Raw genomic sequence first — 12,954 nt, forward strand, 5'->3', positions numbered from 1 at the left:
GTTCTGATCATTGTTCTGAATCCGATCCGGACAGTCTTTGATAAAAATGTGATTTTCTCAGCTTTTTGTTCAAAATGTTACTTTATTATTATTATTATTACTATTAAACACATTCAAGTGTTGATAAAAATAAAATAAAAATAAAAATCAATGAAGCTAGAATTTTTTTATTTTTTTTATTGTGAAAATGAAACACAATTATGGCGTTGGCTGGCAACTTTAAAAAAACACTGGTCAGGAAAGAGTTAAACTATTTTGTAGGTAGAGAAATCAGTTCATATTAAACGTGTTGGGATGTCTGATTCATTTTAGTGAAACTTTTTCAATTGTGTATTTTTCTTTATCCTAATTATTGAAGTAGACAGTATAACTTTTCAAATATATATAGAATTATAAGAATGAACAACTTCCTCAAAAGGTTAGCTTTACTGTACAGTATAGAGATATTTTAAATTAACTTGAAAAACTAGCTTTTTCAATAGTTCACTACAGAATCAAATAATGATTAAGAGAAGGAAGAGGAGAGAGCAGCAAGAAAAGGGAAGGTGATAAAGGGCAAGACAAAAGCTGATCAGAGCCTTGGCAACTGTGTTACTGAGCAATTGAATTAGATGCCTCTGTTAAAACATGGTGTACCCCTTAAACCACATCAGGACAGGATATGAGCCACAGCTGTATATCACTGAGATGCTCAAGACACTGCTGCTAAAGCTGCCACTGCGTGTGAGTTTCTAAACCATCAAAATTAGCCTTTTATCATTTCATCTGTGCTTGGGCCGCATGAACTACCTGTATCTTCCTGTAGCTCACACTGAAACAGCAGAGGAAGAGAACACACTACAGAGAGAAAAGGACATTTAGCTTGACAAGTGCAGCAGCCTTTCCAGTGATTGAGAAACCAACAGAAAGAACAACCAGACATATTGAAAAATCCTCTTGACCTTATAACTGTGCATTCAATAATGCTTGAATAATTCAAATTTGACAAATGATACAATTAGCTAGGAGTGCTTGCAGGAAGTAGGACAGCCAGGGACGAGAATAGAGATAGAACAAGAGCAGATGATTTAGAGAGAAATGAGGCCAAAGTCATGGTAAGTGGGTTATGAAAGGCACATGTATTAGGTGCTATCAAGACAGTGAAGTACTGATGAAAGGGAGGAGAGATGAAGAGATTCAAGTCAAGCACAGGACCAGCTTGACCCCCTTAAGCTGTTATGAACAGCTACCACAGTCCAAAACACAGTTTGAGATTGATTTCCAGCAAGAGAGGAATGTGACATTCATGTATTTCAATAGAAATACTGTAATGTGGACACTTACAATTCTTTCATCGTTCACGTGTTTGGCAGGTAAAAGTAGGTCGTGAGTCTGTTTTTGTGAGGTAGAGCATGATGAATCACTGAACTGAAGTTGTGTGATGTAAACGATAGAATGAATAAGCACTGATAGTGGCCAATGCAACTTCTTATCATCGAGCTTGTTATTGAAAAGGTGTTCCCTGTTGAAAAGACTAGCTTATGAATTTCCATGCTGGTTAGAGCTGGTGAACCTACATAGAGACAAAAGTAACTACTGGTCAAACATTATGATGAAGCTGGTTGTGGTGATTAGATGTTACTGTAAATCTTTATTACATTTACTTAAAGTATTGATCATAAAGTAGAAAAAGCCAACACAATCTCATGAAAGTGCGTATCTATAGCACGAATGATAATTCTCGTATAATTTATACGCAAAAACGAGTTTTAGCGTTCAAATGATACGCACTGCAAACCCCTTGGGTAGGATTAGGGGTGAGGAGGGCGTGCATATTACACGCCATAAAGTGCGTATCATATACACGCGAAAACTGCGTACCATATTTACGCTAAAACTCGTTTTGGCGTATAAATGATACGAGATATTATCATTCGTGCTATAGATACGCACTTTCATGAGATCGGTCTCAAAAAGCTTGTAATATTTATTCACAAAAATATATAGTTAAGTTAAATCTATTCAGTTAAAATTCTTTTCAAGGTCATGTCTTAAAGGAAAGTCTACTGTGTGCAATTGTTCAACATTTGTGTATGTTGTTTTAAAATTTTGAAATGTGAATAAGTAAATCTTGCTAATTTATTCAGTGAGTGAAGTATTGCTGGATAAAGGTATAGTTCACCCCAAAAATAAAATTCGGTCATCATTCACTAACCCTCATTTTGTTTTAAAAATCTGTGACTTTCTTTCTTCAGTGTAAAAAAAAGGAAGATATTTTAAAGAATTTTGGCAACCAAATGTTTTGGTTACCTTTGACTACCATTGTATGCAGGGAAACAAAACACCGAGACATTTCTCAAAATATATTGTTTTTTGTTTCTCACTGCAATCCAGAATACATATTTGGAATGACATGAGGGTGAGTAAATGATGTCAGATTTTTATCTGGGGTGAACTATCCCTTTAGGCTTTTTAAGAAAGCTGCTGGGGACTCCAGCCACCAACATCCAGTACACATCATATACTGGTAACCTGCAATACAGTTTTTCTTCAACGGGGTTTTGGGCAAAAATTGTGCAATGCATCTCACATGCACATTTGTTTATATAACCATAATCATTAGAGGATTGTTTCTCTATCTTTTTGTTTCTGGGTCACTGAAACGAAAAAATCTAAATGCATCATGCACGCTTACAGACCTATTATATTGGTCTTTATCCATTCAGGCAAAGCACTGTAACACAGTGTGTACCAGCTTTATTTTTAACACTTAAATTGCTGAGGCATAAAAGTAGCCTTTGCTACTTCGTCTTCATCAGCACCTGCACACACACACACACACACACACACACACAGTGACACAGTGTGAAATGGTCAGGGTGAACCCCTGTGCCCCTGCACACATTGAACACTTTGTAAGACTGTTGCTATGGCAGCCAACTCTGACTCTCAGATGACTAAATCTTAATATGTCACATTTCAGGTGCACCATGGGAATCATGCACTCCTCTCTATCCTTATGCCTATTTTCCTCCCCTCTTATTGGATTTAATTCACTCAAGCACTTAAAAACAACATGAAATGCCATTTGCAACACATTTTTCTACTGCAATGTGACATTTCCTGGATAACAGGAGGAAATTCAGTGACAAAAATGCAAATCTGTCCACCAACAAGCGCATGCGTGAATAGATTAGAATTCTGCTGCTAAATGTTTCTTAAATCACACTTAAATTAGGGCACTCTCTTTTTTACTTTCTCTGCCATTAGTTTGGTGGTTGAGGGGTGTCACAGCGGTCATGAATTCATGCATACACAAATACGCAGTGTGTTTATAATAAGACTCAACAGGGCACGTTCAGATGGATTGCAGATGGGTCTTGGGAACACTTTGTCTTCTGGTTGCAATACACACAAAGTCACCCTTTAATTTCTCTCTTGCACTTTTCATGCCTCCCAACTTTTTTGATTTGTTATTGCACACTATACCTACTTTGCCTCTACCACCTTTTATGTATTAAGTTCAATAAACACATTGAATACACTCGGTTTTTTATTTATTTATTTGGTATTGACTTTGTAAAATAACCTCAAGACAAAAAAAACAGAATGATTTAAAATGTGAGTAATTATGTGAAAGTAATTAACTGCCTAATAGTTAATGTACCTTGCCCTGATTTCATCAAGTGAATAAATGAAGCATTAGCCTTTATAGCACAGCTCAACTTGTATTGTAGTAAATTTTTAATTTATTATTTCCCATAAAGTTTACATTTGGAGGTCCACATTTAATACTAATCATTTTTAAATAATGTACACATACAATAAATGACTAACTCCGCAAACTAATCATCTATCTTTTCTCAGCCTATGAACAAGGGCTCTAAGTGACTTTAATTGCATCAGAGGGCCCAATCAGAGCCAATTAGCCTGATTAACGTGATTCTAGTATGCTGTTATTCAGGCTATTCAGTCATAAACAGATATTGTACACACACATACAGTGTACAAGAGGATCAAATTCATGACTGGTTTAAACTATAACCTCAGACACAGGATAAATGGGCACAAAGCCTCTCCAATTGTCTCAGCATTGTTTTTGTTGTTGTTTTTAAATATCACAGCTGTGAATAGTTTATTGTGAATTTTGTTTGATTGATTTTAGTCTAGTTAATTTCCTGAAAGACTGCAGACATGTTTGTTATGGTCAAGCTATGACAAGCACTGCTGCCCATGTTCACTGGCAACCTGAATCTACCACAACACTAGGCTACAGCAAAAACTGACCAAATGAAATCAGAAACAGGTTTTTATGTAAATAGTAAGTTAAACATTTAAAGGATGTGTGAGTATAAGAGTATGTGTTGGTAATACACAGTGCTGGAGTGCTCAATGTCCCTCGCCAGACACAAATTTCTCATGACTAAATGTGGCTTTCCTTTCATTCTGCTCCTTTGAACAATCAGTGTCTGTGGGAAGGTACAGAACATAAAATCAAAAGCACATGTTCAGCATACACAAAGTCTGTCAGCATTTCTCATGATTGACAGAGCTTACTAATATCCTGCATTTTGGACTTTACATTCTGGCAACAGCTCGTACATTCTAGGCCATAAACTAAACAAAATCAGTCTCAACGTTTGGCTCGTTCATGAGTTAAAAGCTTTAACCTTACAATTCAAAAAAATATATATATATATATTATTTTTTTTTGCCTTTAGTTCACCTTATGTTTAAGTGATGGTCACATGATCTCTGGTAGGCCTAATTGTAGAATACAGAATAACATACTATCATATTGATCATACTATTTCTTTCATATAAAGATACAGTATGCCAGAAAATACATCACATATACACTGCACTTTACACTATACACCAGTGTTTCTAAACCTTTGTGACTCAAAGGTTATCGTCCAACACAATTTTTGAGGGTCCGCCATTATATTGGTTAAGACACCTTCTTAATACAGCATTTCTGTAGACAAAGCTGCTTGTAGGAATTTCCTTTTTTATTGAGTGTTGATATTTAATTAACCCGAGTGATTCCAGATTCAAGTTTCAAAAACTGTATGTGAAATGGACACCAGCTGGTAAGAACTGTGCAGGTAAACCTCACTCCCCTGATCTCAAGAGGCGTTGGAGGCTACGTCCGTGTTAGGGCGTCTTCCTCCCATAGCGGAAACGCTGGTTCGAATATATGTTACATATGTTCTTCAATAAAAATATTGGTAGCACTTTATTTTACTGACCTGTTCCTCATGTGCATACTATGTACTTATTAACCTATCCATCAACTTAACCATAACCCATATAGTTACGGTACTTTCTTAGGTAAGTACACAAATACATGTACTGTAAAAAAAAGTGTAACCAAAATATTAGCTCTTGAGGAAAAATAAATATGATTTAATCCTGATTTTATGTTTTTTTGGGGGGGAATTTTAATTAAATTAAAAACAAAATCTATAAGACATCCTGTGGCCGTATTTGGAAGTTTGCTAAGGCCACATAATGAGCTCCGGACCCCTGCTTGAGACCCACTGCTATGCCATCTAGTTTATGATTTTTCAAAGAGTGGTATGACCTCAAATGGAGCATTTTTTATTACAACGTAAAACATTCAATGTTTTCCAGTTAAGGGAACACACATTATAAATCCACATTCCCTCATTTGTTGTTGCTTATAGCTTTAGCATGTTAGCTTAGGCCAAGATTCAAAAGGCCCAGCGTGGCCTTATCAAACATTTTGCGCATGAAAATACAAAAAAGCAAACAACATGATGTGATGACGCATTCAGCTCATTTGTAAGGTGCTCTTCTCTACATTAAACTTCTTGACGAGCAATATTGAGGTTAAATAGGTAGGCTTACATCATCTACTACAAAGTGTCAAATATTGTCGAGGTATGCCAAATGTGAAGAAACCTGGTTCAGACCAGTCTGAAACAAGCCAGTTTAAAGAACAGTATGACATCTATCCACACATATATCCTGTCTGCCCACAGCTCAACCTCTGCTGGAGCAGGACGAGGTGAACTGTGTGTTGTCTGACAGTGATCCTCTACATGAGATGAATTTTTGTTTTGTCCTCCTGAGAAATGTAAAAGGATCCTACATAATTCAGCTCTTTGTTCCATCGGTGACCTGGAGAAGGTCAAGAAGTTTTTTTTCTCCATTTACAAGCAGACTTCAAAGCGTTTGTGTGTGTGTTTGACAGAGAATATATAAAGCTGTGGGGTTGCACTGGATGAAAGTGATCATCATTCATGTGAGAGCAACACAAAGAGACAGATAGAAGGAGAGCGAGCGGGAAAGGAGGAAGTATGTTTCTGTATCAGAGACACTGAGAGAGATTATTTATATGATAGCCTTTGCTGGTCCAAGCTGGTTTGGTGTTGGTGTTGCCATGTTATTTGCCAGCAAAAAATTCTTTCTGATTTATCTTTCAGACATGACCATCGATTTCAACCGAATGAGGGCCGAGGCACCAGGGCCCTCGAAACCCTAGCGATTGTCCTGCTTTCTGATGAAAACTGGTTGACCACATGAGGCTCGCTGGTTTGGGACACAAGCATCCCACATCAACAAAAACAATGGAGGTGAGAGACTGTTTTCGACACTCCTCAGATATAAACATAGGCCCTACTTGTTATGGCACCCCTTCATGAAGGGTAGTAGTTTTTCACTGCTGTGTTATCCAAACACATCTTGTTATTCCCCTCTGAAAAATGTCCAAGTCATTCAGCCTGAAACCCCTTTCCTCAGAAAGAGTTCTCTCTGCCAAAAAACATGTAGCTTGCATGAACGAGGCATCCAGTCCAATCCTGTACCACATTTTACATCTGGGTCACATCAAAGTAACCAGACATGGTCCTGGAAGACAGCCGACTGGCACTTTGTCCAGATCCAGTCACAGTAGGTCACTTGATGGAGTTTTTCGGTTCCTTGCCACTGTTGCCTTTGGCTTGCTCAGTTGGGGATATTTTGGGGATATTTAATTTAATTTTATCAATCAATAAATTCCTCTTGAAACAAACTTTGTTGTATTATTTTAATTTAATACTGTGAAGCTGCTTTGATACAATCTGTATTGTGAAAAGCGCTATACAAATAAACTTGACTTGACTTGACTTGACAGTCCTGTGTGAGTATGGCCCAACTCTTCAACATCCCGCATGATACAGGCCAAAAATAGAGCAAATGTTCTTGTTTGGGTTTAAATTTCATGACATAGAGGTTGTTTGTTACTCTCAGAGTACGAAGCTATATGTGCACGTGTATTCTTCTGCCAATACAGATGAAACACTGAACTCAAATACTCTGACAGACTTTCCTTCACTTATTCAATGGCACCGCAACACTGTGATTCCAGAATGAATGAGACTAATGAGTCAGTTCTTTTACTGAATCAAATACACACAACTAATCAGTGTAGTTACTGACTTTGGATGTTTCACCATTACAACTTATTGGTCTTTAAAAATGTCTGGCATTCATTTTGTGATCAAATTTAGCCCTCTTATGGAAATATTTGTAATTGCCATTTAAATCTGACTCATTTTCAAAGTGTTTGTCACAAATCAACATCTCAAGAAAATGTTTTGGGGTTTCTAATCAAATATGACAAAACAGGGCATTGATTTCATACATGTCCACCGACACCAGGACGTAAATCATGTTTATCAGGCTTTTTGGGAGACACAACAAGTGAATAGGGAAAGAAATTATTGATCAATATTCCTATGAAATATTAGATATTATTATGAAAATGTTGCCAATTATTACTCCCATTATTGCCCCAAGACGACATTAATGTGCAAATGTGATACAGTGTATTGTATTGAATGGGAAAACCTATTATGGTCATTTCCCCCCACATATTGCATAAAGTAAAATGGTAGTTATATCAATTCATTCTGTTATATCTTTCATAGTTGAGAATTAACATTATACAAGGTTTGGTTAAACAAAATCCTGAAACCTAAAAATTGATTGGTGAATGAAAAAAAAAAATCCCATTGTCTTTGCCTATACATGTCATTTCATGTCTTTTTGTTCACAAGTCCTGGTGTCCACAACAGTGGAGATAGCATAACATATGAATAATATATTTTTTTTCAAAAATGTAATTTTTTCCCCAGTTGTTTCTTATGCCTAAAATAATGTAATTACATGAAAAATGCTCAAAATGTTGCTTTTTTAATGAAACTTATCCACATAAGTGTTGGTAAAAAAAGAATGCATTAAGCTAGAATAAAACTTTTTTTTTTAAGCAGAGGGTCTGTTCTTTCTTTTGATATATTGTATATTCACATATTCATACAACAAAATATTCTGGGGGCCATGAAACTTGTGAAAATGATTAAAAATGCAAGCGCTGGCTGGCAAAGTTTTTCTAAAACGTTGGCAGGGAAAGAGTTCATGTTAGTTTAATGCGTTAACTAACGTTAACTAAGGAACCCTTATTGTAAAGTGTTACCATTTATTCCTTACAGTACTAAAAGAATGAATAAAGCTATCAAGGAAACAGAATCCTGGTTCCTCCTGGTAGCGAAGTGCTGAATTGGCAAAATAATTAATATGAGCAGAGCTGCATTCACAATGTTTAGAAGAACAAAAGCCACAACGTTTTATAATTATGGTCCAATACTTGATTCAGGCATAGTGTTTCCAAACATCTTAATTGTATATGTGTCTATCAAAAGTGATTCACAAAACCTGCTAATCACAGAACGCTTAAATTTACCCTTTGAACATTCCATATACCATAATAACATCCAATATTTGCCAGCTGCCCATCACTAGGCCTCTATGGCAAGAAACACTCATACATCCTTGAATTAAAGACGCAATAGTTGTCTTCCTGTGCAGAGGCTAGTGTTTGGGTGCTGTGCTCAAGTATTCCTGTAAAGCCTGCGCTTTCTTTCTAAAAGGAAAGTATTGTTCTCTCCCTTATTGAAAATCATGTAACATCAATTACCATAATGTTTGAAATTCAGTTTCCTCTTCCTCCTGTCTGTTCCTTCAGTCACAATGAAATTCACAATGCATAGAAACTGTAACTAAGGACCCAGTTTGTGTAATGAAACCATGAATCACTTTTGTGACCATACATTTTACTTCGCCCTGTATGTTAGATAACCAAACTACTGTTTCAAGTTTTACTGTTTCAAACTACTGTTTTAAGATTCCGTCTTAATATCATTTTCTATAGTGTCGTCAGTCAGACCTCACTCTAAACTTACGTCAACACAGAATGAATAATGTAAATGCATTATGTTGCGTTTATAATCCGATTTATTGAGCATTAATAATGTTATGCCTTATTTTCTACAGCTAAGTGTTTAGGCACTCTTATATCCTAGGAGTTGGTTTTATTAAAGCTTACAATATTTTTTTTTTAGCTTTTTGTTATATAAAGGGAACCTTTTGTCCTTGGCTTTATCATTTAATTTCGCTACTTTTCAAATGGCAGTTATTTACTGGTATTTTTTTGTTTTAAAATATGACAATCCATCGTAAAAATATATATATATTACACTCCTTTTTAATACTTACTATGTGAAAATTATATATATATATATATATATATATATATATATATATATATATATATATATATATATATATATATAGTGTATATATATATACTGTACTATACGGTTATCTGGACCACACGATGGCCTACCCCTAACCCCGCCCCTAAACCTACCCGTCACTAGGGTTAAGACCAATCATACGATGGCCTACCCCTAACCCCGCCCCTAAACCTACCCGTCACTGGGGTTAAGACCAATCATACGATGGCCTACCCCTAACCCCGCCCCTAAACCTACCCGTCACTGGGGTTAAGACCAATCAGGGATGACTATACGGGACTAAAAGACACATGTGTGGTCCGGATAGATGTGCCACATATATGTGGTATGTATATATGGCCAAATTTTGTTGTCCCTAACAAGTGTACTTGTTTACCAAGGAAACAGTGACAGATATGCAATAAAATGAGAAAAATTATATATAAATTTTTCAATGGCCATATTTTCAAATCTAAATTTTAAAGTATTTATAAATATTTGTGCACTGTAAAAATAAAATAAAATAATAGTTCCACCTATTACAACTTAAAAACTTAAGTTCAGTTGCTGCCTTAAATTGAAGTATAATCAAATTGTTTGTACAAGTCATTTAAACTGAAAATATATGAATGTATTAATGTTGAGTTATTAGCTTATACATTTTTTTTTGTGTATTTATAATTTATCAAATGCTAGTGAAGAAATTAGCAAGGCAAAAGAGTCAGACATTTTATTCCAAAAAAGTCATTTCCAGGATAAAAATGCTAAATACACAAATATTCACCAGTTTAGTATCTTTCTGTGCTGCTGATTTGTGAGCAACTTCTACCTGATAAAATCTTTTAGATTTATATCTTGATTTTTTTAATTGTCTTAGCTTATTTTCATGCTTGTTTCTTCATATTTGAACTCATTTTAAGTCATCTTAGCCCCCTGGTCGAGACCGCTGCTCTAAAACAAGAGTATGGCACTGCACTGAGGGGAAAGACCTATATGGCCATGTGTCAGAGCTCTGTGTTGTACAACAGAGTGACAGGCACTTTCCATGTGTGGTAAAAGTAAGCGGTTGTGCTATGCAGTTCTGAGGCCCTTTGTTTGTTAGTTCAGCAAGAGTTCTCAATTTATTTTACCCCCTTATCAGGTGCTGTAATCACATAAATCCTGTTATTGTAACATCTGCATTCAAACTTACATCATTGTCTATTTCAGTAGAGGTTCTCAACTGGTGGGCCATGATCTAAAAATGGGTTGCAGGTCTGTTCTGAAGGCCACAGACAGCAGGGGAAAACAATATAACAATATCCTTTGCCGCACATCAGGAAGATGTCAATACAAAGTGACACTTTCATTCCCAAAAACAATAAACATAAAATGAAAGGTAAAGGAAAATATGTCCCAGATTACATTAATTACGTATTCAAGTCCAATGGTGGTAAATATGATTTGTGAAGACCACAAACAGCAGGTTTTGAATGGTGCAAATTACTTATGCAACAAGCATTACATAGAAAACTCAAATGCAGAAACCAAACATATAGATATTTCAGCATATTGTTAATGCTAAGTTCAAGGCTTTTGGTCATACCTAGGATATCCAGAACCACCAAAGGAGGGAGAGCATTCTCACATTTGGCTCCAAAACTCTGGAATAGTCTTCCTGATACTGTTCGTTGCTCAGACTCGCTCTCCCAGTTTAAAACTAGATTAAAGTCGCATCTCTTCAGCCAGGCATTCATATAATCCTATAGTTCAAACTACAATCCGGCCTCTAGCTCATAAATGCCAGAGGAGAACTGGCCCCCGACTGAGCCTGGGTTCTCCCAAGGTTTTTTTTCTCCATTAGGTCACCTGATGGAGTTTTAGGACACCATTAGGTCACTTGATGAAGTTTTTCGGTTCCTTGCCACTGTTGCCTTTGGCTTGCTCAGTTGGGGATATTTTGGGGATATTTAATTTAATTTTATCAATCAATAAATTCCTCTTGAAACAAACTTTGTTGTATTATTTTAATTTAATACTGTGAAGCTGCTTTGATACAATCTGTATTGTGAAAAGCGCTATACAAATAAACTTGACTTGACTTAAGTAATTCATAGTAATATTAATAGATTTTGATTGAATTTTGCTACCTTGCAGAATCAGTTGTTTTTCAGGACGGTTGATATTTAAGTTGCCAAATTCATTACAAATTCTGGTATCTCATCCTAAATATTCTTTGAATTTGAACATTTAATACTCCATTTTGTCATACTGGGATGGAGACAAAAAGTGAGTCACTCTGAAACAGGACTTCCCATCTGGAAGACAAAAGCATCAATAGCTTAACCTCCGTCTAAATATTTCCTGCCTAAAGCTGTGCAATTTATAATAGTCCTTCACAATGGTTAGTCACTGTATGAACGAGTCTCACTGTAAGATCTGTTATCATTAATGTCAGACTGTACAGCCACGAAAACACATTAAAAACAGATGCACACAAGTCACCCAGAGCTTTTCCATTAATCAATGACACATTCTGTGATCAAGACAACTTGGTCATCATAAGAGAAGTTACACTGCAGGACTGAGTCAAATCTCGACACTGCCAGTTTCACAGGACGTAAATCTTGATCACAATAGTCATTAATCAGCATGTTTAGGATGGCCAAAATCAGTGTACCTGGCTTAAATCTGCTACAGTTTCTCCAAGAAAGATGCACAGACCCAAATACAGATGAATCATGGCCACTAAGAGTACTTTTCTCCCTGAGAGGATCATGATTCATGACTTTATGTTAGAACAAAACACAAAAGCTAAAGCAAGCATCTCTTTATTGTTTATAAGTCATACATTTCAAAACATTTATACTATATATAAACATGGTTTACAATAGTAACGCCACCACTCATTTAAGGCATGCTCCACTCATACTGCATCACTATGAGGAACAAGCCACCACGATCACTGAACACGTGTGCCAGGAATGAAGCCATCAATGGGATCTGTAGAGAAACAAGAGGAAAAAACATATTTCACTTTAAAATAGACAAATCAGATTAAACTACTGAATTTAACATTGAATCCTGATGAACATGTTTCTTGCGACAGGATCCAGGCACAGAGAAGTGACCTCTGGCCTAGGTTTTAGCAAGAGTAGCTTACTGTACCCCCCTATCATGGCCACTAGAGACACCGACAGCCTCCAGAGGGCAAAGCAAAGGAGGGAACATTAGTATTTCAGACTGGTTGTATAAATACTCACCTAATGACTGTGGTTCTCCTGTTTTCTGCCTTTGCGATTCATTAGCTGCAAAATAAATTCAGACTGATGAGCAGGTATCTTACCACAGAATTAGCACGACTAGCTACTACAAAAATTGTTTCTCCCGACAGGATCCGAAGCAAGGAATATTA

This window comes from Leuciscus leuciscus (genome assembly GCF_965113295.1).
Source record: "Leuciscus leuciscus genome assembly, chromosome: 19".
NCBI classification, from domain to species: Eukaryota; Metazoa; Chordata; class Actinopteri; order Cypriniformes; family Leuciscidae; genus Leuciscus; species Leuciscus leuciscus.